Here is a 20,100-nt window from a genome sequence, read left to right as displayed (position 1 = left end):
AAGTTTGGGGGAAGCTTAGTTGATGAATCAAAGTCAAACCTGGCGCAATACGACAAGTTGTAAGATTTGTAATATTTCTGGACTATGCCAAGTTGTTCGATTCCTTGTATTATTCGACTGCGTAAAGTTGAAGGAATTTATATCATTTCTGCTATTCGGTTATCAGTAGCACTTTGCGAATACTGGAACTCAGCAGAAATTTCAGTTAAAACTTCTCAGGTGCCAAAAATAATTGTTTTATTTGTAGTCGCTTGATTACAATTTGAAAGTTATTTAAAAGGCAATTCGTAGACAATTCGAAGCTTTCAGAGAATTACAGGCATTATCTTTCTTTGCTTAGGCAGACAGCTCGAAAGTAACTTTTAAAAGGTCAAAGTCTGGCAATGAAACATGAAGAGAGAGAGAGAGCTAATCTTCAGCTAAACTCAAACTCAAAGTCAAAATTGCATTACATCACTGACACAGGCTGACAGAACCCCCAAAAGACATCTCTAAAATGGCGACTAGAATCAAAGACAGAAATTAAGGACAGACAACACAAAAGACAAGGCACCAAAGACAACACCTTAAAATGGCGGGCGGAAACTTTTCAGTTATACACTTTCATATCTGTCTTAAGTCATCTAATCACACCCCAATATAATCCTAATTGGTTTGGGTTAGACTCAAACACATTTGATTTGATGGCAAGCCGTCCATCTTCAATGTGCAACATCAGCTTTTTAATTGTTTCATGTCTAAATGTTATGGAATGTGGTATTCTGCTAATCTTTACCAGCAATAGACTGGTTGTAAGATGGCTTGGCTAATGTAACAATGGAACATAGAACATAGAAAATACAGCACAGAACAGGCCCTTCGGCCCACGATGTTGTGCCGAACATTTGTCCTAGATTAATCATAGATTATCATTGAATTTACAGTGCAGAAGGCGGCCATTCGGCCCTTTGAGTCTGCACCGGCTCTTGGAAAGAGCACCCTACCCAAACTCAACACCTCCACCCAACACCAAGGGCAATTTGGACATTAAGGGCAATTTATCATTGGCCAATTCACCTAACCCGCACATCTTTGGACTGTGGGAGGAAATCGGAGCACCCGGAGGAAACCCACAAAGACACGGGGAGGACGTGCAGACTCCGCACAGACAGTGACCCAAGCCGGAATCGAACCTGGGATCCTGGAGCTGTGAAGCAATTGTGCTATCCACAATGCTACCGTGCTGCCCTTGAGAACAAATAAATCTACACTATATCATTTTACCATAATCCATGTACCTATCCAATAGCTGCTTGAAGGTCCCTAATGTTTCCGACTCAACTACTTCCACAGGCAGTGCATTCCATGCCCCCACTACTCTCTGGGTAAAGAACCTACCTCTGATATCCCTCCTATATCTGTTGATCTCCTATTTTCTTTCTCTGTCAGTCTGGCCTCAATAAAAGTTGAGACGGATTCGCACGTAAACAGAAGTTATTTATTTAGCTTGCAAGCTTTATCATCTTACAGAATGTAACAGGACGTCCTGCCTCTTACACTCCAGAAAACGACTGAACTAACAGACAAAGGAATCTCTGCAAAATCAGTTCAAATGGTATCAAGTTTCACATACTCGACGGACATAGGTCAGCCTAGGTCCCTCCTGACCTGTTTAATCCATTCTGATTGGCTCACTTCCAATCCCTTTCTCTGGCCCCTATCAATGCATCCTCACTCTTATAGACACACCTCTTCCTGCTTTTTCCATGCGGTCCCAAATTCCTTTGTCCCTAACTGCAAAAATCAAAGTGGCTTATTTCTACATTACATTAACTAGTATCTCTAAAGTAACTATTTTATATCACATTCGTCATTCCCTCCTTTTATCATTCCATGATAACCGAACTATCCAATCTATAGCTACGGTTCCTCATCTAAAAAGATTCGTCGCTGCATTTCCAATTCCTGTCTTAGCCCCCCTTCATCTGCTTCACCCTCATGGATTTTAACAGTTAAATTTTTTTGGCCGGTGATTGGGGTGGTGATCTGATCCAGTGCACCCCGCATTCTACCCATCACACATTTAAGGATGGCCAGGCCCACAAAGATGCAGCCGATAGCTACCACTAGATACATGGCCATATTTATCAACCAGTCCTTCCATCCCCCAAATCCCCAGTTACCCCAAGAGCCAGGATCCTGCATCCCGTCCAAGTGATCCCGTATGCGATCCATAAATTTAGTGATGTTAGCGGTCAAGTCTTGAACACCCATAATACACTTGCCCTGTACTATGGCGCATACCCCACCCTCACGGGCCAGAAGATAGTCAAGAGCATACCGGTTCTGCATTGCAAACAACCGTAGCTGAGACAACTCCTTAGTTATTGCCCCGAGGCCTCCCAAGGTTTACTACCCGTGTTTTCCTCAGTTTGGCCTTTAACTAACTTAAGTGTATCTCCCGGTAACCTACGTTCTAGCTGTACTTCCCTTCTCATACGCCCCATCCTCTCTCTAGTCCCTTTCACTTCCTCATAGCCTCTTCCTACGCTCTTCTGACAGCCTGATATTACCTTTCTTGCACCACTCTTAACACATCCAAAATCGAATTTACATGTATTCCAAAAACAAGGCAATGTCCATATAATGTTCCCTTCCCATCGCCGGGACCGGTGCAGCTGCTTCATGACTCCCGCATTCTCCTTAACTTTGATGACCTTCCATGAGTCGATACCATGTCCTCGTATATGGGGGCAGTGAGGAACATCACCTGTGCATAGGTGATGTATCCTTGTAGATTGGTTGGGGCTACACAGATACATAATATTCCCCTTTTCCATGTCCATCGCCAATAACACGCCAAGCGAAGTGAGGCCAAATATCAGACAGACGATGCGTAGCCACTCCATCATGCTCCACACCTGTAAAATAGCACTGGAGAAGGGAGGCAGGTTAGTATCCGACCTTTTACAGTAGTGGAGATGGACTCAATGTACAGTGATGTAGGTGCACCCAAGCACTTCGCCCCTCCACTTTAACTGCTGTGGGGGTGGCAAGGAGAACTTGGAAGGGCCCGTCCCATCGCGGCTCCGACCCCTTCCTAGTCCAATTTTTGACCATTACATAACTACCGGGCTGGACTGAAAGTGAGCTAGGTACTGGGGGCAATGGCTGGTGAGCCGCGCGGACCTGGCCATGGAGTTCCTTGAGCACTTGCGTAAGGGCCAGAACATAGGTGGTCATTTCCTCAGTCATCTGATGAAACTGAACCCGTCTGGGAACCTGCAGGCTCCAAGGAGTTCTAAGAGGCCTGCCATAAAGAATCTCGGCGGGAGAAAGCCGGACCGGTCCCGCAGGTGTAACCCGCAGCTGGAAGAGGGCAACGGGGAGCAACTTAAGCCATGTCAGTCCCGTGTCTGCTCTTAATTTAGCCAATTTAGTTTTGAGGGTCTGATTGTGTCTTTCAACCAACCCGGCTGCCTGCGGTCTGTAAGCACAGTGTAACTGCTGGCGTATGCCCAACTGGGAGCAAAACTCCTTGTTAATTTGTCCAATAAAATGAGGCCCATTATCAGAACTTAACTGAGCTGGTATACCGTACCGGGGAATGATTTCCCTCATCAAGACTTTAACCACAGTAGCAGCTTTACTATAGATAGTCGGATACGCCTCAACCCATCTGCTGAACACATCCACAATGACCAAAACATATTTATAACATTGACACCTTTCCAACTCAATGTAATCCATTTGGAGCGTCTCAAAGGGACCACTGGGCAACGGGGTTTGCCCCTTCCCACAAGGGATACCTTTTCCGGTGTTATATTGCTGACAAATCAAACACCGATTACTGATACTTTGGGCCAACCCCTGCATTTTAGGGTGCCACCAAGTGTCCAGCAACAAATCACTAGTCCCCCGAGCCCCACAATGAGTTGCAAAGTGTACACATTCGATGACCCATAAAGCCAGCACATCAGACATACAAGTCTGATGTGCAGGCGTGGTCCATAAAGAGGAAACAGAATCATATGTACAACCTAACCGTTTCCACATTTGTTTATCACTCTCAGGAGCGTCCTCCTGTAACCTTATGACGTCTTGGATGGTTGGCATTGGCTTGTCAGAAGCAGACACATTCATAGTAGATCGTTTAGTCTGACTTAACATTTTAGGCACCATCACTTGCTGAATTTGTGCGGCTGTGCGCGCTGCACGATCTGCTCGTTCATTACCAACGTCAACTGGGGTTGTACCATTCGTGTGGGCAGCGCATTTAACAACGGAAATCTGCGCTGGCAGAAGGAGGGCCTGCAGTAGGTCATTAACTAAACCCCGGTGGGATATTTGACCACACATAATCATGTCAGGTTGTTCTGACGAAATGTCACTCAAATCGCCCCTTATTGTGGTAGTTTCCTGAATCAAGGCTAACCAGTCGTGGCCAGGTGCGTCTTCATGGATAGGGGGACCGCTAAGAAAACAGGCTGGATTGATAGTGGTACAGTATTTAAATGTCAGACGTGGATTGTTCAAAAGGTATATCTCATACCTATTCTGACGAGCTGCGGTAAGATGCTGACCATTCGCCCCATATCCCTGGCATGGTACCGGTCATGGACCTGACGTGTAATATGAGGGCTTACCGAAGCTGACTGTGGCCATAAATGTGGTGATATTGTAACAAAATCGGCTGTACCTTCTTTTCCCGTGACTGTGGCTGTAACCTTGACTGGCCATTCGGTCTCAAGTAATGGCCAGTATTTGTCCTCCAACTCCCTGTTTCGTCCAGTTCTGTCATAGGCCAGGGTAACGTGATGCAGTGATAGTGGCTGTTCAATGTCTAACGTCCACCACTGGGGGGTGATAGAAATATAGCACTGTTGTCTCATTCTCCATGATGTAACCGTTACCCCCTCATCTCCGCATTCTAGCTGTAGCTGGAAGATACACAGTAAATCTCGGGCCAACAAATTACAGTCCAATCCAATAGTCACTACAACCTGATGCTCTGCAGACTTATTCTCGTAAGTGACTGTCACAGGTTCAGAAATAGGATACTCACACACCTGTCCTTGGAACCCTGACAATTGCTGCGTGTGGTCGGATAATGGTAATTTAAGTGCTGATTGCACAGAAGACATGGCTGCCCCGTCCTCTTCTTCCAGTAGACCAATGGCCCCTCAGAGGGGGCTGCGGTTGTAGAGCTGTTGATTCGTTCGGTGGGCCATAAAAAGGGGGTGAGGGTCCCTTTGGGTGGGTTTGGTATCCTCCTCTTCGCTGATCCACCCACCCAAAGTCACTATATTGGGGCTCCTGCTGGTAAACTACCATTTCTGCCGCTTGTTGGGGTCGTAGATCATCCTTTTTCATTACATACTCAGTCTTAACCTTTGTAACTGAGCCTCCTTCTGGGCCTACACCCTCCTTCCAGTAAAATCTGACTGCCCTTGCCATCTGGGAAGGGTCGTTCTCCGTCCAATTCATGTTATTACATTTCACAGCAGTAACCACAGAAGGTGGTAGGCAATGCATTAACATAGCACAGTATTGAGGGGAATTCTGACCATTTTGATACAGCAAATCGCCTGACTGCCCCCGGTAGATTTCATTAAAACGCCCCAGAAATTCCTCTGGGTCTTCATTCTTCTTAGGTTTTAGGTCTAAGATAACAGAAAGATTTATGGGCCTTTGAAATGTGCTATTCAATGCATTTAAGATCTGTGTCCTTCTATCGTCGTCTAACGCATAGGCCTGCTGGAGTGCGGCATGACTAGCATAATTCAGGTGGTTAAGACAAGTGCGGTACTCTGCTGGGGTTAAAATCTGCTGAACTAGGGCCCAGAGGTCCCTTGAATCAGCTTGATAAATTGAGATAGTAGTTCTCAATGAATCCACAAAGGCAGCAGGAGATTTTTTTCTATCTGGGATTGTAGTCATAATAGCCATCATCTCACTGGGTGTCCATGGGAAGTAAACGTCTATTGTGGGGTTTGCAGCCGCCGTCCCTGGATCGGGGTTTCTCATCTTCCTAATCGGTAACTGTCTCCGAATGTCACCAGGGGGCACTCTAGGTATTTCCCCTGGTTGTTCCAATACTTCAACGTCTCTCCCTGTCACTAGGGGGAGTTCTTTCTCTTCAACCGAAGTTGTTTCAGCTTTCTTTGTTCCCAACTCTTGTGATTTCTCCTTAGTTTGGGGAGACTGAGGTGATATGCTTAATTGTTTCTGGTGAGCTTCAAGCCCCTCTCTTGCTGTCCGAGATCTTGTCCTAGAGCTAACTGGGCTTGTGGGACAAAGTTCCTTTTGCTCTTTCGGTTGTGAAGTTGGTAAAACAGGACCCACACTATCACCCAAAAGGGCTTGAGTTTCTGGCATATTTGAAATCTGGGGAGCAATGACTGGGTATATATTATTGTACTCTGGTGGTTCTGGAATGAGCGCAGACCATGCTATGGGTGCAGACGGAACTTTTACTGACTTTTCCAAATTATTGAATTTTTCTTCTTCTGTCAATTCAAGGCCAGCCATTAAACTACGTAGCTCATCTCTTGTGTGACCCGTGTCCTTCCTCTACTTGCGCTTTTTTTTAAAACTTAAAAATGTTTGAAAATTCAAATTGGATTACTGCAACTTGCAAGCTCAGCTCTGATCTCAACTCAGAACTAAATTTACAATTTGCTTAACACAAACTTGTACAACATTTACAACTTAATTATTTCTTTATCTTAACAATTTTTCTTTTAACAAGTTTTTTTTCTTTTACATACACATAAGTATTAGCAAAATCAACTATAATTTCCAGATTTACACTTTTTAAAATGGTGTCCATGATCTTCTTTAAGTTTCTATTAATCTCCAGATAAAATGAGATAAACCTTATTTCAAGTAAGTAAAACTTAAGATTCTGGCAATTTCAATCAATTGCTTTCGAAAATAATAACTTTTATCAAAGAGGTGGAGAAACCCACTGGTTTCCTTTAATTAATTCAAAACGTAACTTTGCTGGTGTTCACTGACTCAAAGGAAAGGTATCCGATTACACTGCAGACTGTTATCTCAAGGCCTGAGTGAGAAGCACTGTCTGTGTTCAACTCCGCCTGCTGCTGTTAACCCTTTGAGAGACTTCTGCTTCAACCTCACAATCTCAACTAGACCTCGGAACTTTACAGTCCAAGGAGACAATTTTAGCTTAATCAACTATATATTTAAAACACTCACACATAGAGTTGAACCATCTTCAGATTTAAAAACAGTTATACTGGACTGAACCCCCATTTATTTAAGTCACATCAGCCTCTGAACCCCGATAATAGACTGAACCTTTATTATTTAAAGTCACATCAGCCTCTGAACCCCGATAATAGACTGAACCTTTATTATTTAAAGTCACATCAGCCTCTGAACCCCAATAATAGACTGAACCTTTATTATTTAAAGTCACATCAGCCCAAAACCCTAACCCAAGCCGAAACAACAATATGAAATCCCATCAATTAAAGTGCTAATCCCCAGACTGACCTGTGATTTCGTCGAGGCGGTCTTTCTGTGCCAACCGCGAGTGACCAGACTAATCAGACAATAAGAAGAGGGGAACAATCAATGCTGGTCGTTTTCCATTTCTACATTGAGGGCCCTTTGTTCCCGTCCTCCTGTTCATAATCAGTCTAATTCTGATTTCGCAGTTGGAACAGGATCGCCCAGAGAAATCCCGGTTTTCGGCACCAAATGTTGATCTCCTATTTTCTTTCTCTGTCAGTCTGGCCTCAATAAAAGTTGAGACGGATTCGCACGTAAACAGAAGTTATTTATTTAGCTTGCAAGCTTTATCATCTTACAGAATGTAACAGGACGTCCTGCCTCTTACACTCCAGAAAACGACTGAACTAACAGACAAAGGAATCTCTGCAAAATCAGTTCAAATGGTATCAAGTTTCACATACTCGACGGACATAGGTCAGCCTAGGTCCCTCCTGACCTGTTTAATCCATTCTGATTGGCTCACTTCCAATCCCTTTCTCTGGCCCCTATCAATGCATCCTCACTCTTATAGACACACCTCTTCCTGCTTTTTCCATGCGGTCCCAAATTCCTTTGTCCCTAACTGCAAAAATCAAAGTGGCTTATTTCTACATTACATTAACTAGTATCTCTAAAGTAACTATTTTATATCACATTCGTCATATCTTTCACCTTTCACCTTAAATTTATGTCCCCTTGTAATGGTTTGTTCCACCCGGGGAAAAAGTCTCTGACTGTCTACTCTATCTATTCCCCTGATCATCTTATAAACCTCTATCAAGTCGCCCCTCATCCTTCTCCGTTCTAATGAGAAAAGGCCTAGCACCCTCAACCTTTCCTCGTAAGACCTACTCTCCATTCCAGGCAACATCCTGGTAAATCTTCTTTGCACCTTTTCCAAAGCTTCCACATCCTTCCTAAAATGAGGCGACCAGAACTGTACACAGTACTCCAAATGTGGCCTTACCAAAGTTTTGTACAGCTGCATCATCACCTCACGGCTCTTAAATTCAATCCCTCTGTTAATGAACGCGAGCACACCTTAGGCCTTCTTCACAGCTCTATCCACTTGAGTGGCAACTTTCAAAGATGTATGAACATAGACCCCAAGATCTCTCTGCTCCTCCACATTGCCAAGAACTCTACCATTAACCCTGTATTCCGCATTCATATTTGTCCTTCCAAAATGGACAACCTCACACTTTTCAGGGTTAAACTCCATCTGCCACTTCTCAGCCCAGCTCTGCATCCTATCTATGTCTCTTTGCAGCCGACAACAGCCCTCCTTACTATCCACAACTCCACCAATCTTCGTATCGTCTGCAAATTTACTGACCCACCCTTCAACTCCCTCATCCAAGTCATTAATGAAAATCACAAACAGCAGAGGACCCAGAACTGATCCCTGCGGTACGCCACTGGTAACTGGGATCCAGGCTGAATATTTGCCATCCACCACCACTCTCTGAATTCTATCGGTTAGCCAGTTCCTTATCCAACTGGCCAAACTTCCCACTATCCCATGCCTCCTTACTTTCTGCATAAGCCTACCATGGGGAACTTTATCAATTGCCTTACTAAAATCCATGTACACTACATCCACTGCTTTACCTTCATCCACATGCTTGGTCACCTCCTCAAAGAATTCAATAAGATTTGTAAGGCAAGACCTACCCCTCACAAATCCGTGCTGACTATCCCTAATCAAGCAGTGTCTTTCCAGATGCTCAGAAATCCTATCCTTCAGTACCCTTTCCATTACTTTGCCTACCACCGAAGTAAGACTAACTGGCCTGTAATTCCCAGGGTTATCCCTAGTCCCTTTTTTGAACAGGGGCACGACATTCGCCACTCTCCAATCCCCTGGTACCACCCCTGTTGACAGTGAGGACGAAAAGATCATTGCCAACGGCTCTGCAATTTCATCTCTTGCTTCCCATAGAATCCTTGGATATATCCCGTCAGGCCCGGGGGACTTGTCTATCCTCAAGTTTTTCAAAATGCCCAACACATCTTCCTTCCTAACAAGTATTTCCTCGAGCTTACCAATCTGTTTCACACTGTCCTCTCCAACAATATCGCCCCTCTCATTTGTAAATACAGAAGAAAAGTACTCGTTCAAGACCTCTCCTATCTCTTCAGACTCAATACACAATCTCCCGCTACTGTCCTTGATCGGACCTACCCTCACTCTAGTCATTCTCATATTTCTCACATATGTGTAAAAGGCCTTGGGGTTTTCCTTGATCCTACCCGCCAAAGATTGTTCATGCCCTCTCTTAGCTCTCCTAATCCCTTTCTTCAGTTCCCTCCTGGCTATCTTGTATCCCTCCAATGCCCTGTCTGAACCTTGTTTCCTCAGCCTTACATAAGTCACCTTTTTCCTCTTAACAAGACATTCAACCTCTCTTGTCAACCATGGTTCCCTCACTCGACCATCTCTTCCCTGCCTGACAGGGACATACATATCAAGAACACGTAGCACCTGTTCCTTGAACAAGTTCCACATTTCACTTGGGTCCTTCCCTGCCAGCCTATGTTCCCAACTTATGCACTTCAATTCTTGTCTGACAACATCGTATTTACCCTTCCCCCAATTGTAAACCTTGCCCTGTTGCACGTACCTATCCCTCTCCATTACTAAAGTGAAAGTCACAGAATTGTGGTCACTATCTCCAAAATGCTCCCCCACTAACAAATCTATCACTTGCCCTGGCTCATTACCCAGTACTAAATCCAATATTGCCCCTCCTCTGGTCGGACAATCTACATACTGTGTTAGAAAAGCTTCCTGGACACACTGCACAAACACCACCCCATCCAAACTATTTGATCTAAAGAGTTTCCACTCAATATTTGGGAAGTTAAAGTCGCCCATGACTACTACCCTATGACTTCTGCACCTTTCCAAAATCTGTTTCCCAATCTGTTCCTCCACATCTCTGCTACTATTGGGGGGCCAATAGAAAACTCCTAACAAGGTGACTGCTCCTTTCCTATTTCTGACTTCAACCCATACTACCTCAATAGGGTGATACTCCTCGAACTGCCTTTCGGCAGCTGTTATACTATCTCTAATTAATAATGCCACCCCCCCGCCTCTTTTACCACCCTCCCTAATCTTATTGAAACATCTATAACCAGGGACCTCCAACAACCATTTCTGCCCCTCTTCTATCCAAGTTTCCGTGATGGCCACCACATCGTAGTCCCAAGTACCGATCCATGCCTTAAGTTCACCCACCTTATTCCTGATGCTTCTTGCGTTGAAGTATACACACTTCAACCCATCTCCGTGCCTGCAAGTACTCTCCTTTGTCAGTGTTCCGTTCCCCACTGCCTCATTACACGCTTTGGCGTCCTGAATATCGGCTACCTTAGTTGCTGGACTACAAATCCGGTTCCCATTCCCCTGCCAAATTGTTTAAACCCTCCCGAAGAGTACTAGAAAACCTCCCTCCCAGGATATTGGTGCCCCTCTGGTTCAGATGCAACCCGTCCTGCTTGTACAGGTCCCACCTTCCCCAGAATGCGCTCCAATTATCCAAATACCTGAAGCCCTCCCTCCTACACCATTCCTGCAGCCACGTGTTCAACTGCACTCTCTCCCTATTCCTAGCCTCGCTATCACGTGGCACCGGCAACAAACCAGAGATGACAACTCTGTCTGTCCTGGCTTTTAACTTCCAGCCTAACTCCCTAAACTTATTTATTATCTCCACACCCCTTTTCCTACCTATGTCGTTGGTACCAATGTGCACCACGACTTCTGGCTGCTCACCCTCCCCCTTAAGGATCCTGAAGACACGATCCGAGACATCCCTGGCCCTGGCACCCGGGAGGCAACATACCTTCCGGGAGTCTCGCTCGCGACCACAGAATCTCCTATCTATTCCCCTAACCATTGAATCTCCTACAACTATTGCTTTTCTATTCTCCCCCCTTCCCTTCTGAGCCCCAGAGCCAGACTCAGTGCCAGAGACCTGGCCGCTAGGGCCTTCCCCCGGTAGGTCATCCCCCCCAACAGCATCCAAAACGGTATACTTGTTTTGAAGGGGAACGGCCACGAGGGATCCCTGCACTTTCTGCCTGTTTGTTTTTTTCCCACTGACTGTAACCCAGCTATTCTTGTCCTGTACCTTGGGTGTGGTTACCTCCTTGTAACTCTTCTTAATCACCCCCTCTGCCTCCCGGATGATCCGAAGTTCATCCAGCTTCAGCTCCAGTTCCCTAACACGGTCTTTGAGGAGCTAAAGTTGGGTGCACTTCCCGCAGGTATAGTCAGTGGGGACACCGGTGGTATCCCTCACCACCCACATCCTACAGGAGGAGCATGTAACTGGCCTAGCCTCCATCCCCTCTTACCTGACAGAATATAGCTGCCCTGTGGACTAACTAGATCTCCACCCTCCGACCCTGCTCCCAGTCAGCTACACTTTCTGTAAACTCCTGGCTCTCTTCGCACTCTTTGCGGAAATGTCGGAAACAAAATGAAAGGAGCACCTTACTCCCTCCTCACCTAACTCCCTCGGTCACCAAACTCTCACTATCGCTCTCAAATGCACCAAATTCAGCACTCCCTCGGTCACCAAACTCTCACTATCGCACTCAAATGCACCAAATTCAGCACTCCCTCGGTCACCAAACTCTCACTATTGCACTCAAATGCACCAAATTCAGCACTCAGTGCAAACAAAGTCTGCACTGTAGGGGATCACTTTTATACTGTGAATCTAGCCTCTGAAAACTGGCCTAATCCAATTAACTAATTAACAAGCTCCAGCTGCAAGTGCCTACAAGTAGAAGCCTGTTTAAAGCTTATTGAAAATTCACCTTCTTCTAAACCAAACAGCAACTTTTAAGTTAATTAACTAAATAAAAGAAAGACTAAACTTGAGATAAAAATGAAGCCTTATACTCCCTCGGTCACCAAACTCTCACTATCGCACTCAAATGCACCAAATTCAGCACTCAGTGCAAACAAAAGTTTGTAAGAGACTTCATATCGAGAAAGATTGAGTAAAATATATATGATTCAATGCTCTTACAAACTGCATTGGACTCCTGCCACCTCGTTGCCATGGAACTCAGTCCTTGTCCTTGACAATTAGCACAAGCAGTGTCAAATTGTCTTGCAACTGTGCTGTTATAATCTATAATGGAATTTTATGCTGTTTCATGTATCATATTGAAGTCCTGAATTCATGTGTGCTGAAATTCTCATTTTTAAAATGAGTACTTAAACAGCTATCTTTTACCTATACTAGTTGTATTCGAAATACCTGGCTTCTACAGAAGTACATCCCTGGTCTTGTATTCTAGCCCTCTCGACGTGAACACATTGCATTTGCCTTCCTAACTGCCGCTTGAACCTGCACGTTAACCTTTTTTATTAAAATTTTTTTTTTTTAAATTCCAATTAAGGGGCAGTTTAGCGTGACCAATCCACCTACCCTGCACATCTTTGGGTTGTGGGGGCAAAACCCACGCAAACACGGGGAGAATGTGCAAACTCCACACGGACAGTGACCCTAGCCGGGATCGAACCTGGGACCTCGGCGCCGTGAGGCTGCAGTGCACCTGCACATTAACCTGAAGAGAATTTTGAACGAGGTCTCCCAAGTCCCTTTGTGCTTGTGATTCCCTCAGCATTTCCCCATTTAGAAAATAGTCTATGCCTCCATTTCTCCTTCCAAAGTGCATAACCTCACACTTTTCCACATTGTATTCCATCTGCCACTTCTTTGCCCAGTCTCCCAGCCTTGCTCAGCATTGCGTCTCTTTCTAATCACTTTAAATGAATGCCCTCTGCTTATAATCTTGCCTTCAATATGACTTGCTAGATCAAACGTCTATTGCAAATCCTTAGTTTTAATGTGGTCAAGTGCCTTTCCATTTGAGAACTGTTCAATAAAGTTATTCGAATTATTTGTAGCTAGGGCAGCACGTGGAGCAGTGGTTAGCACTGGGACTACAGCGCTGAGGACCCGGGTTTGAATCCCGGCCCTGGGTCACTGTCCGTGTGGAGTTTGCACATTCTCCACGTGTCTGCATGGGTTTTACCCCCACAACCCAAAGATGTGCAGGTTAGATGGATTGGCCATGCTAAATTGCTCCGAGTGTCCAAAAAGGTTAGGTGGAGTTATGGGTTAGGTTGTAGGTATCGGCTTATTTAAGGTGCTCTTTGCAAGGGCCGGTGCACTCGATGGGCCAAATGCCCTCCTTCTGCACTGTAAATTCTATGATTCTGTTTCCGTGTGAACTCGCTCGTGTTTCAGCAGATTCAGTTTACTTTTAAATCTCTTTTCACAATCAGAACATTTAAAAGGTTTCTGATCAGTGTGAACAAGTTGGTGTGAAGTCAGATAGGATGACCGAATGAATTACTTCTCACACACGGGGCAAGTGTACGGTCTCTCCCCAGTGTGAACTCGCTGGTGTATCAGAAGGTCGGATGAACATGTGAATCTCTTCACACACACGGAGCAGGTGAATGGCCTCTCCCCAGTGTGAGTGCGTTGATGTGACAGTAAATTCTTTTTACTTTTAAAGCTCTTCTCACAGTCAGCACATGTAAACGGTCTCTGATCAGTATGAACAAGTTGGTGTGTCAAGAGGTAGGATGACAGAGTGCATCCCTTCCCACACACAGAGCAGGTGAATGGCCTCTCTCCAGTGTGAGTGCGTTGATGTGTCAGTAAATCATTTCTGCTTTTAAAGCTCTTCTCACAGTCAGCACATTTAAACGGTCTCTGATCAGTATGAACAAGTTGGTGTGCAGGAGGTGGGATGACAGAGTGAATCCCTTCCCACACACGGAGCAGGTGAACGGCCTCTCCCCAGTGTGAGTGCGTTGATGTGACAGTAAATCCTTTCTGCTTTTAAAGCTCTTTTCACAGTCAGCACATTTAAACGGTCTCTGGTCAGAGTGGACTTGATGGTGAGCCCGGAGGTTTGGCAAATCATGAAATCCCTTCCCACATTCCAAACAGGTGAATGGCCTCTCCCCAGTGTGAGTGCGTTGATGCAACAGTAAATCCTTTCTGCTTTTAAAGCTCTTTTCACAGTCAGCACATTTAAAAGGTTTCTGATCAGTATGAACAAGTTGGTGTCTCAGGAGTTCGGATGACAGAGTGAATCCCTTCCCACACACGGAGCAGGTGAATGGCCTCTCCCCAGTGTGAGTGCGTTGATGTGTCAGTAAATCCTTTCTGCTTTTAAACCTCTTCTCACAGTCAGCACATTTAAACGGTCTCTGATCCGTATGAACAAGTTGGTGTGTCAGGAGGTGTGATGACCGAGTGAATCCTTTCCCACACACGGAGCAGGTGAACGGCCTCTCCCCAGTGTGAATACTTCGATGAGTTTCCAATTCAGATGGGTAATTGAATCCCATCCCACAGTCCCCACATTTCCACGGTTTCTCCATGGTTATCGACAAGTTATCAGGTGTAGGTGGGATGCAGATTTGAGGTCACTATCGGATCAGCCGTGATGTTATTAAATGGTGGAACAGGCTCATGGGGCTGAATGTCCTATTCCTGCTTCTTGATTCCTTTGGTGCGAATGTCCTTGTGTCTTTCCAACTTGGATCATCAGTTGAAGCCTGAGTACGGTGTCTCCCTGATGCAATTTAATTTCATGCTGTGTGATTGGTTAAAGCTCAGTTCCAGCTACCTGTGGAAAATTACTTAGATGTTTGTGTCTCGGTGCTTTTCCAATAACAGTGATTTTTGAATTTTTTTACGAAAGACAAAACAGACAAATACGTTGAAAGGCCGGTCCTGATGAATCAAGTGACTCTGTCAGATCTCGACATGATGTTTGCATCTGCAAATATTCTGTAAAAGGAGATTACATTGAAATACTGTGAATATATAAGACACAAACAGGCCATTCTGTCACAGATTCTGCTGCTTTCAATACTCGGCACACATCTCCGACTGTCACACCTATCTCATCGCAGCTTTTCAGCTGATTTCTGATTCCATTTTCTCTCATGTGCTTGTCCCGTTTCCTTTTGAAAACATCTCAGCACTTTTCTCAACTCATTTCCATGGTAATGAGTTGCACATTCTGAGCCTGTGATAAATAACTTTGTCTGTATTGTCCGCTTGGATTTATTAGTAACTATCTTGTATTTATGAATTGTTGTTTATTGATAGTCACTCTCTCACATCGCCCCTCTCCAAACTACTGATAATTTAAAAGATTTATAACAGGTCACTGCTTAATTTTTTGTTGTCGATAGAAAAAAGGCCCCACTCCAATTAATCTTTCCTGATTGTTGTCATCTCTCATGTTACAAAAGTCATCACTGTCAATGCAGGGTAGAATTCGCAAAGAGACAAACCTTTCTGTTGGGTTCAGTTTGTTGTATGCAAATTCTACAATTACAACCCCCTGTAAAAGGAGTTTACAAAAGCCATCACTGTCAGTCCAGGATAGAAATTGCCGTGTCGTGAACACAGCCCAGTCCATCACACGAACCTGCCTCCTATCCATTGACTCCATCTACACCTCCCGCTGCCTGGGGAAAGCGGGCAGTATAATCAAAGATCCCTCCTACCCGGCTTACTCACTCTTCCAACTTCTTCCATCGGGCAGGAGATACAGAAGTCTGAGAACACGCACGAACAGACTCAAAAACAGCTTCTTCCCCACTGTCACCAGACTCCTAAATGACCCTCTTCTGGACTGATTTCATTAACACTACACTCTGTATGCTTCATCCGATGCCAGTGCTTTTGTTGTTACATTGTATATGTTGTGTTGCCCTATTATGTATTTTCTTTTATTCCCTTTTCTTCTCATGTACTTAATGATCTGTTGAGCTGCTCGCAGAAAAATACTTTTCACTGTACCTCGGTACACGTGACAATAAACAAATCCAATCCAATCCAATCCAAATTCTGAACAGGCAATTCTAGTTTCTCTGGAATATTTTTTCCTCTCTTGTACCCCAAAGCTGTCAATCCCAGTCCCACACACTCTCCCTCCTCCCTGGGCTGAAATCCAAACACATCTCACCATCTGCACCATTTCTTTCCTCCACTCCCAGTTTTCTCATTCCCTCTCCTCTGCCTGGTTTCAGTTCTCCAGCTCCTGTCTGCAGACTGACAATAAAACCAATGGGTCTTATTGGGGGTTGGGGCCTTCAGCCGGTGTTTGTGAATCCTCCCCGCCCACCTGCCAAGGTTTCCTTCCTTGCCAGAGATCAGAGTCCTCATTGATTTGAGGCATTTGTCAGGGCTAAAAGGCTGGGAACAGACGAAGCCTGCGTGGAATATAAGGAAAGTAGGAAGGAACTTAAGCAAGGAGTCAGGAGGGCTAGAAGGGGTCACGAAAAGTCATTGGCAAATAGGGTTAAGGAAAATCCCAAGGCTTTTTACACGTACATAAAAAGCAAGAGGGTAGCCAGGGAAAGGGTTGGCCCACTGAAGGATAGGCAAGGGAATCTGTGTGTGGAGCCAGAGGAAATGGGCGAGGTACTAAATTAATACTTTGCATCAGTATTCACCAAAGAGAAGAAATTGGTAGATGTTGAGTCTGGAGAAGGGTGTGTAGATAGCCTGGGTCACATTGAGATCCAAAAAGACGAGGTGTTGGGTGTCTTAAAAAATATTAAGGTAGATAAGTCCCCAGGGCCTGATGGGATCTACCCCAGAATACTGAAGGAGGCTGGAGAGGAAATTGCTGAGGCCTTGACAGAAATCTTTGGATCCTCATTGTCTTCAGGGGATGTCCCGGAGGACTGGAGAATAGCCAATGTTGTTCCTCTGTTTAAGAAGGGTAGCAAGAATAATCCAGAAAACTACAGGCCGGTGAGCCTTACTTCAGTGGTAGGGAAATTACTGGAGAGAATTCTTCGAGACAGGATCTACTCCCATTTGGAAGCAAATGGACGTATTAGTGAGAGGCAGCACGGTTTTGTGAAGGGGAGGTCGTGTCTCACTAACTTGATAGAGTTTTTCGAGGAGGTCACTAAGATGATTGATGCAGGTCGGGCAGTGGATGTTGTCTATATGGACTTCAGTAAGGCCTTTGACAAGGTCCCTCATGGTAGACTAGTACAAAAGGTGAAGTAACACGGGATCAGGGGTGAGCTGGCAAGGTGGATACAGAACTGGCTAGGTCATAGAAGGCAGAGAGTAGCAATGGAAGGATGCTTTTCTAATTGGAGGGCTGTGACCAGTGGTGTTCCGCAGGGATCAGTGCTGGGACCTTTGCTGTTTGTAGTATATATAAATGATTTGGAGGAAAATGTAACTGGTCTGATTAGTAAGTTTGCAGACGACACAAAGGTTGGTGGAATTGCGGATAGCGATGAGGACTGTCAGAGGATACAGCAGGATTTAGATTGTTTGGAGACTTGGGCGGAGAGATGGCAGGTGGGAGTTTAATCCGGACAAATGTGAGGTAATGCATTTTGGAAGGTCTAATGCAGGTAGGGAATATACAGTGAATGGTAGAACCCTCAAGAGTATTGAAAGTCAAAGAGATCTAGGAGTACAGGTCCACAGGTCACTGAAAGGGGCAACACAGGTGGAGAAGGTAGTCAAGAAGGCATACGGCATGCTTGCCTTCATTGGCCGGGCATTGAGTATAAGAATTGGCAAGTCATGTTGCAGCTGTATAGAACCTTAGTTAGGCCACCCTTAGAGTATAGTGTTCAATTCTGGTCGCCACACTACCAGAATGGTGTGGAGGCTTTAGAGAGGGTGCAGAAGAGATTTACCAGGATGTTGCCTGGTATGGAGGGGATTAGCTATGAGGAGAGGTTGAATAAACTCGGTTTGTTCTCACTGGAACGACGGAGGTTGAGGGGCGACCTGATAGAGGTCTACAAAACTATGAGGGACATAGACAGAGTGGATAGTCAGAGGCTTTTCCCCGGGGTAGAGGGGTCAATTACTAGGGGGCATAGGTTTAAGGTGAGAAGGGCAAGGTTTAGAGTAGATGTACGAGGCAAGTTTTTTACGCAGAGGGTAGTGGGTGCCTGGAACTCGCTAGCGGAGGAGGTGGTGGAAGCAGGGACGATAGTGACATTTAAGGGGCATCTTGACAAATACATGAATAGCATGGGAATAGAGGGATACGGACCCAGGAAGTGTAGAAGATTGTAGTTTAGTCGGGCAGCATGGTCGGCACGGGCTTGGAGGGCCGAAGGGCTTGTTCCTGTGCTGTACATTTCTTTGTTCTTGAGTGCAAAGTGTAAGCTCTTATTTCTTGTCCCCCCTCCCCCAGCCTCTGATGTGAACCATCCTCCAGTGTCTGAAGCAGGATGGTGCCCGTTAACCTGGGCCTGTTCCCGGGAGGGAGAAGCTCCGCAGCTGCAAACCAGGGAGCTGACAATGATGGTGAAGGGTTTGCTCCAGCTCACAATGCCTGGGGACTGATTGACGGCAGGTTCGGACCAATAGGAAGAGGGGACGGGGTTGGAAGACCGAACAAGAGCCGCTGGTCCTCCAACCAATTAGAGTGAATGGGAGGCGGAGCAAAGCCGGGGCTCTCTTCGGCCACTCGAGCCTGTCTCGGGGAAATGCTCGAGCAGCTTTCGCCGGTTGAACTGCCGTATCCGAACTTGGTGTTCGGAGCTTGGGGTCGACACGGAGTGTTCATGAGGCCTCCCGATCTACCCGCGAGCCCGATCCTTCCCTGAGAACTCATCGCACGGGATCTGACCGGCTGAGGATTTCCACCCGACCGCCTGAATTCTGAACTGTCATCGGCACTGCGCATGCTCCAGTCAACGCGGAAGACCGGGCCAGCCCCGCCCCCCATTCACTCCGATTGGTTGGAGGACCAGCTGACCTGCTGGGTCTTCCAGATGGGCTCCTCTCTTGCAAATGGTCTCGAGCAGCAGTCAATCACCACCCGGCATTGTGAACTGGAGCATGCGCAATGCCGATGATGTACCAGGCTTGGAGGTTTCACTGAAACCCGGTGCAGACTCCAAACCCCAACAAGAAGTTTCCGGGCCCGGGTTTGCATCGAGCGGGGGGACAGCTGCGGCCTGCTCCCGGTGACAGGCCTGAGTTAACGGCCGCCGTCTTTATAGAGGCTGCAAACCCGCAGGGGGCAAAACATCAGAGATAGAGTTTGTTGTGAAACCAATGGGATTTTGTAAAGCAGGAGGTCAGAGTTACAGTCAACAACAACAACTTCTATTTATATAACACCTTTAACATCATAAATCATCCCAGTCAACTTCACAGCAACATTATAAAACAAAGTGAGACACCCAGACACAAAAGGAGATATTAGGGCAGGTGACCAAAAACTTGGTCAAAGAGGTGAGTTTTAAAGAGTCTGAAAGGAGGTGAGTGAGGTGGAGACGGGGAGGTTTCGGGAGGGAATTCAGTGCTTGGGGCCGAGGGAACTGAAAACCATGGCGGAGTAATTAGAATCGGGGGTGTACAAGAGTCCAGGATCAGAGCTGTACAGACATCTCAGGGGGTTGTGGGGCTGGAGGAGATACAGACACAGGGAGAGACGAGGCCATGGAGGGATTTGAAAACAAGGAGGAGAATTGACTGGGAGTGAATGCAAGTCTCGGAGCATATGGAACATAGGGGAAAGGAACTGGCTGCATATTAA

This window comes from Scyliorhinus torazame, chromosome 5, assembly GCF_047496885.1.
Source record: "Scyliorhinus torazame isolate Kashiwa2021f chromosome 5, sScyTor2.1, whole genome shotgun sequence".
In the NCBI taxonomy this organism is placed as follows: Eukaryota; Metazoa; Chordata; class Chondrichthyes; order Carcharhiniformes; family Scyliorhinidae; genus Scyliorhinus; species Scyliorhinus torazame.
Note: the sequence above shows the minus strand (reverse complement) of the source record.